Consider the following 18426-nt stretch of genomic DNA (forward strand, 5'->3'; position numbering starts at 1 on the left):
CCACTCTGAGGATTCTCTTTTGGTCTTGTTTATGTTTCCTTTGCTGTGCAAAAGCTTTTAAGTTTCATTAGGTCCCATTTGTTTATTTTTGTTTTATTTCTATTTCTCTAGGAGGTGGGTCAAAAAGGATCTTGCTGTGATTTATGTCATAGAGTGTTCTGTCTATATTGTCCTCTAAGAGCTTTATAGTGTCTGGCCTTACATTTAGGCCTTTAATCCATTTTGAGTTTATTTTTGTGTATGGTGTTAGGGAGTGTTCTAATTTCATTCTTTTACATGTAGCTGTCCAGTTTTCCCAGCACCACTTATTGAAGAGGTAGTCTTTTCTCCATTGAATATCCTTGCCTCCTTTGCCATAGATTAGTTGACCATAAGTGTGTGAGTTTATCACTGGGCTTTTATCCTGTTCCATTGATCTATATTTCTGTTTTTGTGCCAGTACCATACTGTCTTGATCACTGGAGCTTTGTAGTATAGTCTGAAGTCCAGGAGCCTGATTCCTCCAGCTCCATTTTTCTCTCTCAAGATTTCTTTGGCTATTCGGGGTCTTTTGTGTTTCCATACAAGTTGTGAAATTTTTTGTTCTAGTTCTGTGAAAAATACCATTGGTAGTTAGATAGGCATTGCATTGAATCTGTAGATTGCTTTGGGTAGTATAGTCATTTTCAGAATGTTGATTCTTCCAATCCAAGAACATGGTATAGCTCTCCATCTGTTTGTATCATCTCTAATTTCTTTCATCAGTGTCTTATAGTTTTCTGCATACAGGTCTTTTGTCTGCTTAGGTAGCTTTATTCCTAGATATTTTATTCTTTTTGTTGCAGTGGTAAATGGGAGTGTTTCTTTAATTTCTCTTTCAGATTTTTCATCATTAGTGTATAGGAATGCAAGAAATTTCTGTGCATTAATTTTGTATCCTGCTACTTTACCAAATTCATTGATTAGCTCTAGTAGTTTTCTGGTAGCATCTTTAGGATTCTCTATGTATAGTATTATATGATCTGCAAACAGTGACAGCTTTACTTCTTTTCTGATTTGGATTCCTTTTATTTCATTTTCTTCTCTGATTGCTGTGGCTAAAATTTCCAAACCTATGTTGAGTAACAGTGGTGAGAGTGGACAGCCTTGTCTTGTTCCTCATCGTAGAGCAAATGCTTTCAGTTTTTCACCATTGAGAATGATATTGGCTGTGGGTTTGTCATATATGGCCTTTATTATGTTGAGGAAAGTTCCCTCTATGCCTACTTTCTGGAGGGTTTTTATCATAAATCGGTGTTGAATTTTCTCGAAAGCTTTTTCTGCATCTATTGAGATGATCATATGGTTTTTATCCTTCAATTTGTTAATATTGGCATTTAATTTTTGATAGTTTGATTAATATGTGTCTTGGTGTGTTTCTCCTTGGATTTATCCTGTATGGGACTCTGTCTTCCAGACCTGATTGACTATTTCCTTTCCCATGTTAGGGAAGTTTTCAACTAAAACCTCTTCAAATATTTTCTCAGACCCTTTCTTTTTCTCTCCTTCTTCTGCGACCCCTAAAATTTGAATGTTGGTGTGTTTAATGTGGTGTCAGATGTCTCTGTGATTGTCCTCATTCTTTTCATTCTTATTTCTTTATTCTGCTCTCTGGCAGGTATTTCCACTATTTTGTCCTCCAGGTCGGTTATCTGTTCTTCTGCCACAGTTATTCTGCTATTGATTCCTTACAGAGTATTTTTAATTTCGTTTATTGTGTTGGTCATCATTGTTTGTTTGCTCTTTAGTTCTTCTAGGTCCTTGTTAAATGTTTCTTGTATCTTCTCCATTCTATTTCCGAGATTTTGGATCATCTTTACTATCATTGCTCTGAATTCTTTTTCAGGTAGACTGCCTATTTCCTCTTCATTTGTTTGGCCTCGTGGGTTTTTACCTTGCTCCTTCATCTGCATATTTCTCTGTCTTCTCATTTTGTTTAACTTACGGTGTTTGGGGTCTCCTTTTTGCAGGCTGCAGGTTCATAGTTCCCATTATTTTTGGTGTCTGCTCCCAGTGGGTGAGGTTGGTTCAGTGGCTTGTGTAGGCTTCTTGGTGGAGGGGACTGGTGCCTGTGTTCTGGTGGGTGGGGCTGGATCTTTTCCTTGTGGTGGGCATGGCCGCATCTGGTGGTGTGTTTTAGGGTATCTGTGAACTTAGTATGAGTTTAGGTAGCCTCTCTGCTAATGGGTGAGGTTGTGTTCCTGTCTTGGTAGTTGTTTGGCATGGGGTGTCCAGCAGTGGAGCTCGCTGGCCATTGGGTGGAGCTGAGTCTTAGTTTTGAAACGGAGATCTCTGGGAGAGCTGTCGCCGACTGATACATGTGGGGCCAGGAGGTCCCTGGTGGTCCAATGTCCTGGACTCTGCTCTCCCACCTTGGAGGCTTAGGCCCAACACCAGTCCAGAGCACCAAGACCCTGCCAGCCACACAGCTCGCAAGAAAAGGAAGAAAAACAAACAAAAAACCAAACAGATAGCATCCCAAACCAAATGGTAAAAGCAAAACTAAACAAAATCACACAAAGAAACATACACACACACACACACTCATAAAAAAACAAGCAACAATCAACAAAAGCAAAACCGAAACAAAACAAAAATGAACAGACAGAACCCTAAGATAAATGGTAAAAACAAACCTAAACAGACAAAATCACACAAAGAAACATACAGATACACAATCACAAAAATAGAAAAAAGGAAAAAAAAGGGAGGGGGGAAGATGGCACAAGAGTAAGATGCGGAGATCACCCTCCTCTACACAGATACATCAGAAATACATCTACACGTGGAACAACTCCTACAGAACACCTGCTTAACACTGGCAGAAGACCTCAGACCTCCCAAAAGACAAAAAACTCCCCATGTACCTGGGTAGGGCAAAAGAAAAAAGAATAAACAGAGACAAAAGAATAGGGACGGGACCTGCACCAGTGGGAGGGAGCCGTGAAGGAGGAAAGGTTTCCACACACTAGAAGCCCCTTCGCGGGCGGAGACTGTGGGTGGCGGTGGGGGGGGGGGGCTTCGGAGCCACGGAAGAGAGCACGGCAACAGGCGTGCAGAGGGCAAAGCAGAGAGATTTCCGCACAGAGGATCGGTGCCGACCAACACTCACCAGCCCGAGAGGCTTGTCTGCTCACCTGCTGGGGCGGGCGGGGCTGGGAGCTGAGGATTGGGCTTCGGTCGCAGCAAAGGGAGAGGACTGGTGGCGTGAACACCGCCTGAAGGGGTTAGTGCACCACAGCTAGCCGGGAGGGAGTCTGGGAAAAAGTCTGGACCTGCCGAAGAAGCAAGAGACTTTTTCTTCCCTCTTTGTTTCCTGGTGTGCGAGGAGAGGGGATTAAGAGCGCTGCTTAAAGGAGCTCCAGAGACGGGCCTGAGCCGCGGCTAACAGCGCGGACCCCAGAGGCGGGCATGAGACGCTAAGGCTGCTGCTGCCACCACCAAGAAGCCTGTGTGTGAGCACAGGTCACTCTCCACACCTCCCTTCTGGGGAGCCTGTGCAGACCGCCACTGCCAGGGTCCTGGGATCCAGGGATAACTTCCCCGGGAGAACACACCGCGCACCTCAGGCTGGTGCAACATCACGTAGGCCTCTGCTGCCGCAGGCTCACCCCACACTACGTACCCGTCCATTCCCCAAGCCTGAGTGAGCCAGAGCCCCCGAATCAGCGAATCCTTTAACCCCGTCCTGTCTGAGCGAAGAACAGATGCCCTCCTGCGACCTACACTCAGAGGCAGGGCCAAATCCAAAGCTGAACCCCGGGAGCTGTGCGAACAAAGAAGAGAAAGGGGAATCTCTCCCAGCAGCCTCAGGAGCAGCGGATTAAATCTCCACAATCAACTTGATGTAACCTGCATCTGTGGAATACCTGAATAGACAACGAATCATCCCAAATTGAGGTGGACTTTGAGGGCAAGATTTATTATTTTCTCCCCTTTTTCTCTTTTTGTGAGTGTGTATGTGTATGCTTCTGTGTGAGATTTTGTCTGTATAGCTTTACTTTCACCATTTGTCCTAGTGTTCTATCCGTCCATTTTTTTTGTGTGTTTGTTTTTTTTTTACTTAAAAAATTTTTTTTCATAACTATTTTTTTATTTTAATAACTTTATTTTATTTTACCTTACTTTATTTTCTTTTATCTTCTTTCTTTCTTTCTTTTCTTTTTCTTTCTTTCTTCCTTCCTTCCTTCCTTCCTTCCTTTCTTTCTTTCTTTCTTTCTTTCTTTCTTTCTTTCTTTCTTTCTTCCTTCCTTCCTTCCTTCTCTTTCTTTTTCTTTCTTTCTTTCTTTCTTTCTTCCTTTCTTTTTCTTTCTTTCCTTCCTTCCTTCCTTCCTTCCTTCCTTCCTTCCTTCCTTCCTTCCTTCCTTCCTTCTTTCTTTCTTTCCTTTCTTTCTTTCTTTCTTTCTTTCTTTCTTTTCTTTCTTTCTTTCTTTCTTTTCTTTCTTTCTTTCTTTCCTACTTTTTCTCCCTTTTATTCTGAGCCGTGTGGATGAAAGGCTCTTGGTGCTGCAGCCAGGAGTCAGTGCTGTGCCTCTGAGGTGGGAGAGCCAACTTCAGGACACTGGTCCACAAGGACCTCCCAGCTCCACATAATATCAAATGGTGAAAATCTCCCAGAGATCTCCATCTCAACACCAGCACCCAACTTCACTCAACGACCAGCAAGCTACAGTGCTGGACACCCTATGCCAAACCACTAGCAAGACAGGAACACAACCCCACCCATTAGCAGAGAGGCTGCCTAAAATCATAAGTCCACAGACACCCCAAAACACACCACCAGACATGGACTACCCACCAGAAAGACAAGATCCAGCCTCATCCACCAGAACACAGGCACTAGTCCCCTCCACCAGGAAGCCTACACCACCCACTGAACCAACTTTAGCCACTGGGGACAGACACCAAAAACAACGGGAATCTACGAACCTGCAGCCTGCAAAAAGGAGACGCCAAACAGAGTAAGATAAGCAAAATGAGAAGACAGAAAAACACACAGCAGATGAAGGAGCAAGATAAAAACCCACCAGACCTAACAAATGAAGAGGAAATAGGCAGTCTACGTGAAAAAGAATTCAGAATAGTGATAGTAAAGATGATCCAAAATCTTGGAAATAGAATAGAGGAAATGCAAGAAACCTTTAACAAGGACCTAGAAGAACTAAAGATGAAACAAGCAACGATGACAACACAATAAATGAAATAAAATATACTCTAGAAGGGATCAGTAGCAGAATAACTGAGGCAGAAGAACGGATAAGTGACCTGGAAGATAAAGTAGTGGAAATAACTACTGCAGAACAGAATAAAGAAGAAAGAATGAAAAGAACTGAGGACAGTCTCAGAGACCTCTGGGACAACATTAAATGCACCAACATTCAAATTATAGGGGTTCCAGAAGAAGAAGAGAGAAAGAAAGGGACTGAGAAAATATTTGAAGAGATTATAGTTGAAAACTTCCCTAATATGGGAAAGGAAATAGTTAATCAAGTCCAGGAAGCACAGAGAGTCCCATACAGGATAAATCCAAGGAGAAACACGCCAAGACACATATTAATCAAACTGTCAAAAATTAAATACAAAGAAAACATATTAAAAGCAGCAAGGGAAAAACAACAAGTAACACACAAGGGAATCCCCATAAGGTTAACAGCTGATCTTTCAGCAGAAACTCTGCAACCCAGAAGGGACTGGCAGGACATATTTAAAGTGATGAAGGAGAAAAACCTACAACCAAGATTACTTTACCCAGCAAGGATCTCATTCAGATTTGATGGAGAAATTAAAACCTTTAGAGAAAAGCAAAAGCTGACAGAGTTCAGCACCACAAAACCAGCTTTACAACAAATGCTAAAGGATCTTCTCTAGGCAAGAAAGACAAGAGAAGGAAAAGACCTATAATAACAAACCCAAAACAATTAAGAAAATGGGAATAGGAATATACATATGGATAATTACCTTAAATGTAAGTGGATTAAATGCTGCCACCAAAAGACACAGCCTTCCTGAATGGATACAAAAGAGACCCACTTCAGACCTAGAGACACATACAGACTGAAAGTGAGGGGATGGAAAAAGATATTCCATGCAAATGGAAACCAAAAGAAAGCTGGAGTAGCAATTCTCATATCAGACAAAATAGACTTTAAAATAGAGACTATTAGAAGAGACAAAGAAGGACACTACGTAATGATCAAGGGATCAATCCAAGAAGAAGATATAACAATTATAAATATTTATGCACCCAACATAGGAGCACCTCAATACATGAGGGAAATACTAACAGCCATAAAAGGAGAAATTGACAGTGACACATTCGTAGTAGGGGACTTTAACGCCCCACTTTCACCAATGGACAGATCATCCAAAATGAAAATTAAGGAAACACAAGCATTAAATGATACATTAAACAAGATGGACTTAATTGATATTTATAGGACATTCCATCCGAAAACAACAGAATACACATTTTTCTCAAGTGCTTATGGAACATTCTCCAGGATAGATCATATTTTGGGTCACAAGTCAAGCCTTGGTAAATTTAAGAAAATTGAAATTGTATCAAGTATCTTTTCCGACCACAACACCATGAGACTAGATATCAATTACAGGAAAAGATCTGTAAAAAATACAAACACATGGAAGCTAAACAATACACTACTTAATAACAAAGCGATCACTGAAGAAATCAAAGAGGAAATCAAAAAATAACTAGAAACAAATGACAATGGAAACATGACAACCCAAAACCTATGGGATGCAGCAAAAGCAGTTCTAAGAGGGAAGTTTATAGCAATACAATCCTACCTTAAGAAACAGAAAACATCTCGAATAAACAACCTAACCTTGCACTTAAAGCAATTAGAGAAAGAAGAACAAAAAAACCCCCCAAAGTTAGCAGAAGGAAAGAAATCATAAAGATCAGATCAGAAATAAATGAAAAAGAAATGAAGGAAACGATAGCAAAGATCAATAAAACTAAAGGCTGGTTCTTTTTTGTTTTTCCTTTTTTTTTGGTACGCGGGCCTCTCACTGCCATGGCCTCTCCCGCCGCGGATCACAGGCTCCGGACACGCAGGCCCAGCAGCCATGGCCCGCGGGATCCTCCCAAACCGCGGCACGAACCCTTGTCCCCCGCGTCGGCAGGCTGACTCCCAGCCACCGCGCCACCAGGGAAGCCCAAAGCTGGTTCATTGAGAATAAACAAAATTGATAAACCATTAGCCAGACTCATCAAGAAAAAAAGGGAGAAGACTCAAATCAATAGAATTAGAAATGAAAAAGGAGAAGTAACAACTGACACTGCAGAAATACAAAAGATCATGAGAGATTACTACAAGCAACTCTATGCCATAAAATGGACAACCTGGAAGAAATGGACAAATTCTTAGAAGTGCACAACCTGCCAAGACTGAATCAGGAAGAAATAGAAAATATGACCAGACCAGTGACAAGCACTGAAATGGAAACTGTGATTAAAAATCTTCCAACAAACAAAAGCCCAGGACCAGATGGCTTCACAGGCGAATTCTATCAAACATTTAGAGAAGAGCTAACACCTATCCTTCTCAAACTCTTCCAGAATATAGCAGAGGGAGGAACACTCCCAAACTTATTCTATGAGGCCACCATCACCCTGATACTAAAACCAGACAAGGATGTCACAAAGAAAGAAAACTACAGGCCAATATCACTGATGAACATAGATGCAAAAATCCTCAACAAAATACTAGCAGACAGAATCCAACAGCACATTAAACGGATCATACACCATGATCAAGTGGGGTTTATTCCAGGAATGCAAGGATTCTTCAATATACACAAATCAATCAATGTGATACACCATATTAACAAATTGAAGGAGAAAAACCATACGGTCATCTCAATAGATGCAGAGAAAGCTTTTGACAAAACTCAACATCCATTTATGATAAAAACCCTCCAGAAAGTAGGCATAGAGGGAACTTTCCTCAACATAATAAAGGCCATATATGACAAACCCACAGCCAACATCGTCCTCAATGGTGAAAAACTGAAAGCATTTCCACTAAGATCAAGAACAAGACAAGGTTGCCCACTCTCACCACTCTTATTCAACATAGTTTTGGAAGTTTTAGCCACAGCAATCAGAGAAGAAAAGGAAATGAAAGGAATCCAAATCAGAAAAGAAGAAGTAAAGCTGTCACTGTTTGCAGATGACATGATGCTATACATAGAGAATCCTAAAGATGCTACCAGAAAACTACTAGAGCTAATCAATCAATTTGGTAAAGTAGCAGGATACAAAATTAATGCACAGAAATCTCTGGCATTCCTATACACTAATGATGAAAAATCTGGAAGTGAAATCAAGAAAACACTCCTATTTACCATTGCAACAAAAAGAATAAAATATCTAGGAATAAAGCTACCTAAGGAGACAAAAGACCTGTATGCAGAAAATTATAAGACACTGATGAAAGAAATTAAAGATGATACAAATACATGGAGAGCTATACCATGTTCTTGGATTGGAAGAATCCACATTGTGAAAATGAGTATACTACCCAAAGCAATCTACAGATTCAATGCAATCCCTATCAAACTACCACTGGTATTTTTCACAGAACTAGAACAAAAAATTTCACAATTTGTATGGAAACACAAAAGACCCCGAATAGCCAAAGCAATCTTGAGAACAAAAAACGGAGCTGGAGGAATCAGGCTACCTGACTTCAGACTACACTACAAAGCTCCAGTGATCAAGACAGTATGGTACTGGCACAAAAACAGAAAAATATATCAATGGAACAGGATAGAAAGCCCAGAGATAAACCGATGCACATATGGTCACCTTATCTTTGATAAAGGAGCTAGGAATGTACAGTGGAGAAAGGACAGCCTCTTCAATAAGTGGTGCTGGGAAAACTGGATAGGTACATGTAAAAGAATGAAATCAGAACACTCCCTAACACCATACACAAAAATAAACTCAAAATGGATTAAAGACCTAAATGTAAGGCCAGACACTATAAAACTCTTAGAGGAAAACATAGGCAGAACACTCTATGACATAAATCACAGCAAGATCCTTTTTGACCCACCTCCTAGAGAAATGGAAATAAAAACAAAAATAAACAAATGGTACCTAATGAAACTTCAAAGCTTTTGCACAGCAAAGGAAATCATAAGACCAAAAGAGAACCCTCAGAGTGGGAGAAAATATTTGCAAATGAAGCAACTGACAAAGGATTAATCTCCAAAATTTACAGGCAGCTCATGCAGCTCAATAACAAAAACACAAACAACCCAATCCAGAAGTGGGCAGAAGACCTAAATATACATTTCTCTAAAGAAGATAGCAGACTGCCAACAAACACATGAAAGAACGCTCAACATCATTAATCATTAGAGAAATGCAAATCAAAACTACAATGAGATATCATCTCACACCAGTCAGAATGGCCATCATCAAAAAATCTAGCAACAATAAATGCTGGAGGGGTGTGGAGAAAAAGGAACACTCTTACACTGCTGGTGGGAATGTGAAGTGGTACATCCACTATGGAGGATAGTATGGAGGTTCCTTAAAAAACTAAAAATAGAACTACCATATGACCCAGCAGTTCCACTACTGGGCATATACCCTGAGAAAACCATAATTCAAAAAGAGTCATGTACCACAATGTTCATTGCAGCTCTATTTACAGTAGACCGGAGATGGAAACAACCTAAGTGTCCATTATCGGATGAATGGATAAAGAAGATGTGGCATTATATACAATGGAATATTACTCAGCCATAAAAAGACATGAAGTTGAGCTATTTGTAATGAGGTGGATGGACCTAGAGTCTGTCATACAGAGTGAAGTAAGTCAGAAGGAGAAAGACAAATACCGTATGCTAACACATATATATGCAATTTAAGAAAAAAAATGTCATGGAGAACCTAGGGGTAAGACAGGAATAAAGACAGAGACCTACTAGAGAATGGACTTGAGGATATGGGGAGGGGGATGGGTAAGCTGTGACAAAGTGAGAGAGTGGCATGGTCATATATACACTACCAAACGTAAGGTAGATAGCTAGTGGGAAGCAGCCGCATAGCACAGGGAGATCAGCTCGGTGGTTAGTGACCACCTTAGAGGGGTGGGATAGGGAGGGTGGGAGGGAGGGAGACGCAAGAGGGAAGAGATATGGGAACATATGTATATGTATAACTTACTCACTTTGTTATAAAGCAGAAACTAACACACCATTGTAAAGCAATTATACTCCAATAAAGATGTAAAAAAAGAAAAAAAAAAAAGAAGAGAGCAACCAAACCAGTAAACAAATCCACCAATGATAATAAGCACTAAAAACTAAACTAAGCTAAACATAAAACCAGAAACAAATCAGACTCAGAAAGCAAACACCAAGTCTATGTTTGCTCCCAAAGTCCACCACCTCAATTTTGCGAACATTTGTTGTCTATTCAGGTATTCCACAGATGCAGGGTTTATCAAGTTGATTGTGGGGATTTAATCTGCTGCTCCTGAGGCTGCATGGAGGAATTTCCCTTCCTCCTCTGTATTTGCACAGCTCCTGGGGTACAGCTTTGTTTTTGCCTCCACCTCTGCATGTAGGCCCCCTTCAGGTGTCTGTTCCCCGCCCAGACAGGAGGGGGTTAAAGCATCAGCTGATTAGGGCTCTCTTGCTCACTCAGGCTGGGGAGAGCTAGGAGTACCGTAGTCATAATTGGAATGTGGGGCAAGCCTGCGGCGGCAGAGGCCACCGTGACATTGTAACAGCGTGAGGTGCACCATGTGTTCTCCTGGAGAAGTTTGCCCTGGATCACGGGACCCTGGCAGTGGCGGGCTGCACTGGCTCCTGGGAGGGGTGGTGTGGAGAGTGACCTGTGCTTGCACACAGGCTTCTTGGTGGCGGCAGCAGCAGCCTTAGCATTTCATGCCCATCTTTGGTGTCCGTGCTGATAGCCACGGCTCGTGCCCATCTCTGGAGCTTATTTAGGTGGTGCTCTGAATCCCCTCTCCTTGCGCACCCCGAAACAATGGTCTCTGGCCTCTTAGGCAGGTCCAGAGTTTTCCCCAGACTCCCTCCCGGCTAGCTATGGCATGCTAGCCCCCTTCAGGCTGTGTTCACGCAGCCAACCCCAGTCCTCTCCCTGGGATCTGACCTCTGAAGCCTGAGCCTCAGCTCCCAGTACTTACCCGCTCCAGCAGGTGAGCAGACAAGCCTCTCGGGCTGGTGAGTGCTGGTCGGCACCAATCCTCTGTGTGGGAATCTCTCCGCTTTGCCCTCCGCACCCCTGTTGCTGCGCTCTCCTCCATGGCTCTGAAGCTTCCCCCCCGCCCACCACCCCATCTCTGCCAGTGAAGGGGTTTCCTCGTGTGTGGAAACTTTTCCTCCTTCACAGCTCCCTCCCAGAAGTGCACATACCATCCCTATTCTTTTGTCTCTGTTTTTTCTTTTTTCTTTTGCCCTACCCAGGTACATGGGGAGTTTCTTGCCTTTTGGGAGGTCTGAGGTCTTCTCCCAGCATTCAGCAAGTGTTCTGTAGGAGTTGTTCCACATGTAGATGTATTTTTAATGTGTTTGTGGGGAGGAAGGTGATCTCCACGTCTTACTCCTCCACCATCTTGAAGGTCTCTTCCTATATTTTTTTATTTTAAAAGCCTAGACGTTTCAAGGATGAAAATGGGGGAGAGTGGGTGAGAAGTTCTTAGTAAAGGAGAACCAGTTTTCCTCTGTCCTATGCCTTGGAGAAGATATGAAGATTAAACCCTGAGAATTAGAGATTTCTTGCCAATGTGAAATTGCGTTGCTCTCTCCCGGCCTGAGACCTCTCATAAAACCAAGACCAAGACCTAATGATTCAGTGTGCCCATGTATTCACTTTCCTGTTATGTCAGAAAAGGTGACTGCATTTCTGATTTGTTCTTGAGGGGCTAGGGAGGCAGGAAAATGACAGTAAAGAGAAACCGTTGCATGTCTTCTCCCTTCTCCTTGTCTCTTTGAGCAAGAGAAAATCAGTAAATTGGTTTATTCTTTATGTTTTCCTTGTTCCAGTTCAACAAATACTTGTTGAGCAACTACTATGTGTCAGGAGCTCGGTCTGTCAGACTCAGGGAGACAAAGATGAATGATAGGGCTTTCACATGTTTGTATTCTAGGAAGGGAGGGAGGAGAGGGAGAAGGAAGGGGAGGAGAAGGACCAAGGCCAGATCTTTCCTAAGGACACAGGATGAAATGATCACTTTCGCCTGGATGTGGCAGTCCACCATAACTGTCATCACTTCATCATTACCCCACAGAATGATGGCTTCTCCAAGACCCCTCTGGATAGAAATAAAGCATTGCATCCTGTCAGTATGATAAACCCTCGAGAACATTTCAATAACTGTACTTATGGCTTCATCTCTGCCATTTATAAGATATATGACTAACACAAGTAACTTTAACTCTGTCTGAGCTTCAGTTTCCTCATCTGTAAGATGGGAATCATAATACCTAAGAGTTTTTGTGAAGTACTGTGTAAAATGTTATTAGCACAGGGTTGGCACTCTCAGCATTTGTAGTTTTTGTTACATATTCCTTGAGGTGCTCTTGAGTAGAGACTGTTTTCTCATATATGATTTATCTTGGGGTTGGACAGTGGGTAGATGCCCTCCTTCCTTCATCGTGACACTTGCAGACCATAACTACCTTCTCCTTGTACAAAAATTCCTGGTCTTTTGAGGCTCAAACCATCCGGCTGCACCACTTTCTCCCCCTCCCGTTTGTCGTAATTTACTTACTCTTTTGTGAGTAAATCTCTTTGGTATTACTCTCTCTCACTAAAGATTTTAGAACCATGACTCTCAATCTTTCTGTCAACTTTACCTTCCGCCCTCATCGGAGGTAATGTAAATATCCACAGTTACATTTATTTATTCCAAACTTTTGGTTTTTGAACATTTCACCTGCATTGGCTTTCTCCTCCACTCCTATGTTAAGCAACCCTCTCCCATAGCCACGCCCTAATTGCTGTCATCACCAGAGACTGCCACATCTGCACGGTATCTAAGTCCCACACCTTGCTCCCTGAGAGCCACTTTTTGTATCTTCCCTGCTCACTTGCTCCCATCCCCCCTGCATCTCCAGTCCATTGGCCCTTTTGTTTTCTCTCCCCATCAGAATTGTGTTCACATTCCTTGGTCTAGGTTATCCTTCACTGTCCATTATGACCATTCTTTTGTTGCAAATACCCTCATGTTTCAATCTCTTTCTGTCCTGCCCACCTGACAAAACTCCAGCTCTGGATGAACCAAGCCATCAACCTTATTCAGGCCCACTCTGAAGGTATTGGCTTTTTTTTTTTTTGCGGTACGCGGGCCTCTCACCGTTGTGGCCTCTCCCGTCGCGAAGCACAGGCTCCGGACACGCAGGCTCAGTGGCCATGGCTCATGGGCCCAGCCGCTCTGCGGCATGTGGGATCTTCCCAGACCGGGGCACGAACCCGTGTCCCCTGCATCGGCAGGCGGACTCTCAACCACTGCGCCACCAGGGAAGCCCCGAAGGTCTTGGCTTTATTGGACACAACCTGGCAGATGCCAACACTATGGATTCACAATAATCAAACTTAATTAGTTTCTCCCCACTGTGAGGCAAGCTTAGTACTACTCTTTCTAGTAAGCTCCATCCTGCTTTCCTCAAGGACTATTTCATACCTTTTCCCTTCTCCTTAGAACTAACTTTCCCTCAGTCTCAGAAGATGACCTTGTCTCAAATGTAAAAGGGAAGGTAGAAGCTCTCAGATGGAAACTCCTGCTTGTTCCCTTTGCATGATGTACACGGCAGCCTGTGTCTGCAGGCTCTTTTCACAAGTTATGATGGGGGGACACAACCTTCCTCTTATCCAGGGCCACTTGCTCCATGTGTGGTTTGAACCCCATTCCCTCTCTCCTTTTCCATCTACCTGGATTTATTTGATCAATATTAACATATGTTGTAGTATTTCCCACCAGGAACAACCGCAGTGACAGCAACAACAAAGACCATGATGACAAACAACCACCACCCTCCTTTGATCCGAGTCTGTCCTGTTACTGTACTTTCACAGCCACCAGCCTAGTCTGCTCATGGCTGGTGTTATTTCCTCACAGCTGTCTTTTTAACCCACTCCAGCCTGGCTTCTGTTCTCACAATTCTATTATATCTGCACTTACTAAGGTTACTTGCCTGTGTTAAATTCAATGGACTTGTTTTCATTCTCATTTTACTTTATATGTAGCACATTCAGCATTCCTTTATTTGAAATGCCTTCTTCTCCGGCTGTCCCTGGCACCACGCCCTCTTGGTTTTCTCCCATCCATGGCTCCTCTTTCCCAGTCTCCTCGACCACCGACCTTGAAATGCAAGCCTGCTTCTCTTCTTCCTCTGCACTTTCCGTGGGCAATCTCAGCCCCTTCTGTGATCTTAATTACTGTTTGTCTCTGCATGGGACGCCCCAACTTATAGTTTCAGCTCTGATCTCTCTTTTGAGCTCTAGACATTTATATACAACTGCATTCTAGACACATCCACTTTAGTGGTTGCAGAATTTCAAACTCAGATCGTCTAAAATGAAGTTCTTGATGTTATCCCACACTCCCTCCCCCCAGGCTGCTCTTCCTCTGTTATATTCTGTTTAGTGGGCAGTATCACTATGTGTCCTGTTGCCCGGGCCACAGCGAATTGAACTCCAAGTTTGTCAATTCTGCTTCAAAAATGCACACTAAATCCATCTCCACATCCTAATGCAGGCTGGCATCAGCTCTTGTAAGGGTTACTGCAGTAGCTTCTTAATGGTCTCTGCAGTCCACTTTTATAGTTCTGATTCATTCAGTACACTGTAGTCAGAATAACATTTTAAAGGCGAAATTTGATCAAATTGACGTTTCCCATTGCATTTAGGATAAACTACAAAGTAATATAACACAGCCAGTAAGACTCTGACCAGTTTGGTTCCTGCCAATCTTCCCTTTGCTTAGGATATTCCAGCCATTGAGGCCTTCTTCCAGCTCCCAGAATGACCCAAGCTCTCTCCTACCTCAGGGACTCCCCACATGGTATTCCTTCTGCCTGGAGCTCTCCCCCACTCTTTACTTGTCTAACTCCTACACATACTTCCGGTCTCAGAAGTTAGCTTCGTAAGGTGTAAAAACTCTCTTGTAGTATTCTGTACTTTTCCATCATATAGCACTTACTATGATTTTTATTGTTAATTATGTGATTATTTATCTGTCTCTCTACTAGATTATGAGCTTGTAAGGCAAGGACTATTCTGTCTTCCCACCCCTGTATCAGTGTCTGGCACATGGTATGTGCCCAATAATATATTATGAATCAGTAAATCATTCATTAAAAAACCCTGAACCAATAGGAGGTGATTATGTCAGGAGTGTTTTTTTGTTCACTTGTTCATTCATTCATTCATTCAACAAATATCTAGGTATTTTTGAATCCAAGGGAAGAAATTACTCTCTTCAACTTTCTTTTGACTCTTTCATATCTTAATATTCCTTAGCGAGTTAAATCTACCTCTTCAGGGACCCAGTCCCTGGCAGTGGCCACATTTGTCATATCTGCCTGGCTCACTGGATTTATCAGGTCCAGGAAAGCATTTTCTTCTCTGTGTATGGCATTGCTTTGTTCCTAAATGTCTTGATTGTTCTTAATTCTGTAACAGATAATATGAATTCACCTGTGAAAGATGAAATCAAGTGTGTTTAGAGGGTCACTTATATCATTTGTGTGTTTTTTTAAACAAGCATTTATTGGACACCAACTGTGTGCTAGACTCTCAGACTTTTTCTCACTTAATTCTCACAATAACCCCTTACAGTAGGTTAAACTATTCCTAATTTATAGGTGAGAAAGTTGAGGCTCAGGAAATTAAATTGATCCAAAACACAGAGATAAAAATGCTTTCTTTTTGTTCTGATATGATATTTGCATTTTTCAAAATCATGAATTCATGTTAAAAAATGAGCACAGCCAAATGTTGAATTATGCCTGGTAATAACTTCTTTCAGAGGACTTCTTTCAGAGGACATTTTATGGAATTCTGTTTTATAAGAGTAAGATGTCAGTGTCCCAGAGATCCTGCAAATTGTCCAGAATTTAGCTGTGTGCTGTGCTTGGGAGTGTTGGGGAGGGGGGTAAATGCGCTTGATTCACTCTGAACCAAGTCAGGCAGAAATACGGTACCACCCTTCTAGACAGACATCTGTTCAAATATAAATTTCCTGTTTATTGAGGCTTCTGCTCTGTAGAAGTAAAAGGTCTCGATATGGCTGAACAAGTCAATCATTATAAACCTTGTTAGTGTGACAGCCCCCTGTGTATTGTTTAACTGGAAATGAAACACAAATACACCAAACCCCTGCAGTATCTGCTTCACAGTGCGTAAATCGACTGTGCATCATGTCACTTGAAATTTGATGGCAATCTACCAAATGGCAGAAAAGACTTCATCCTCGGAGGGCTATGCAAATGAGTCCAGGCTCTGAACAATAAGGTGAAAGGATGAAGCCTGTCCTTTGCTCCCCTCCCCCAGATCCTTCCCAGAAAACATTCCCTAGGGTAATTTCTTAGTGGCAACTGGTGAATTATCCAAATACAAATGACCAGTGTTCATTCAGTTCCACATGCAGATATGGCTTTAGAGGTTCTAAATAGCATTGAAATGTTCTTCTTGCTTTCCATGTTCCAAGCTATATTATTGCTTGCAGCAAAACCTTCTCAGACCCTTATTAAGCCATCTTAATTGCTTTCCTCAGCTTTCTTTCTCTTTTATTCAAACCTCAGAGGTGAGGGATAATCTGCTCTTAGTTAGGTTAAGATAAAGATGCTCATCTTACTCTCACCCCTATTTGCCCCTCTCACCTAATTTTTGACACATCTATGCCATAGAAAAGCTTGTAGTTTGAAAGGACTAAACCAGTCTGCTAGTCTGCTGTTGATAATTGGTCTGGACTGAGGTTAAAATATTTTAACGTTTAAAATATGACTGGTCCTAAAACATTCTATAGGACCAGTCATATTTTCTCTGTTTGGGGTTTAAATGTGTAGGACATATCTCTATCCAGCTCTAGTGGGAAGATTTATTCATAAAATGTTATTATGGAAACTGGAAGTCTCAAAATATTATCCATTCCAGTTGCTAGTCTTGAGCAGATTAAATCATTCAAAACAAGCATTTGGCTATTAGAATCAGCTCTTCTGGGTCATGGTCAATGCTTGTCAGGGCTGCCCCTGAAGGCAGAGCCCAGGTGTAGGGAGGACGGGACAAGCCAGTGTGGGTCCATTAGCAGTTCATGGGAGGAGCAACCTGGCTGAAGTCTGGAAAGGTTAGGCCCTTTGAGAGTATATAAATGGGCATGCCAAGCCCAGTGAGCAGAGCTGCAGAGGCTGGAGAATGAATCAAGAGTTAGGAATGGTGGCCAGATTATGGACTGTCTACTCCCCATAAAGCCACTGTCTACCTCATCAGTTCTTTTAGGAGCATCTAGGGGAGCTGTAAGCCTCTTGAAGGGTTGAATGTGTGTGACAGTCTCCTTTATGTTCAGTGACTTTCTTGGGAACAGTTAATGATCTTTTTTCCCTTGTCAAATATAACCTCCCCTTTAATCATTCAATACCTCATTTTTGAGAAAAGGAGGAATTTATTGAATTTTATAACCCGATTTATTCCTATTCTTCCCTAAGAAGGTATCAGTGTAACTTTTGATAAAACATGGAAAACTATATTCCATAGAATTATTTGAAATATCCAAACAATGCATGAGGACATTCTTGAACCATTTTAGGTTAAATGTACCTTATGAGTTAAAAGCGGCTGACTCTCTCTCTTGTTGATGAAGAGGGAAAATAGTCTCTCTTTGAAAGGCGAATGATTTTTGTCCTGGAGAACATTTTGTTCCTTAGGAAAGCTGTTGATTTCTCAGAAGAAACAGTTTATTTTCTCATCTCAGGATGAGGAAATTGTTTGAAGGATATTTTGTGTAATTCAGGAGTAGGTGGATTTCAAAACTGTAGTATTCTATAGGAACATACACATGCTATATGAAGTTACATAATGCCAAGAAGTTCTATAGGATTAATAATCTTTTCATTGCTTCTGGGGCCAGAGAATGTGTTGTTTTAAGTGTAGACTGCTTTGCATTAAAGAGAAAGAAGAGCAAAACTTTAAGCTTTCTGTTTTGGAACTAGAGCAAGGCACTCCAGTCATGGTAATCATTAGTTTACAAGTCTTACCTCAGTGGTACCCCATTAATTCTTCCTGAGAAGCATCATAGCTTACAATTCTCAACTATGTAATTTTCTGGCATTTTTCTTATGGATGGTCTGGGATATTTGTATGGGAACTCAGCTAGCTATCACTGTGCTGCAACCAGTTTAAAG

This window comes from Pseudorca crassidens, chromosome 12 (assembly GCF_039906515.1).
Source record: "Pseudorca crassidens isolate mPseCra1 chromosome 12, mPseCra1.hap1, whole genome shotgun sequence".
NCBI lineage: Eukaryota > Metazoa > Chordata > Mammalia > Artiodactyla > Delphinidae > Pseudorca > Pseudorca crassidens.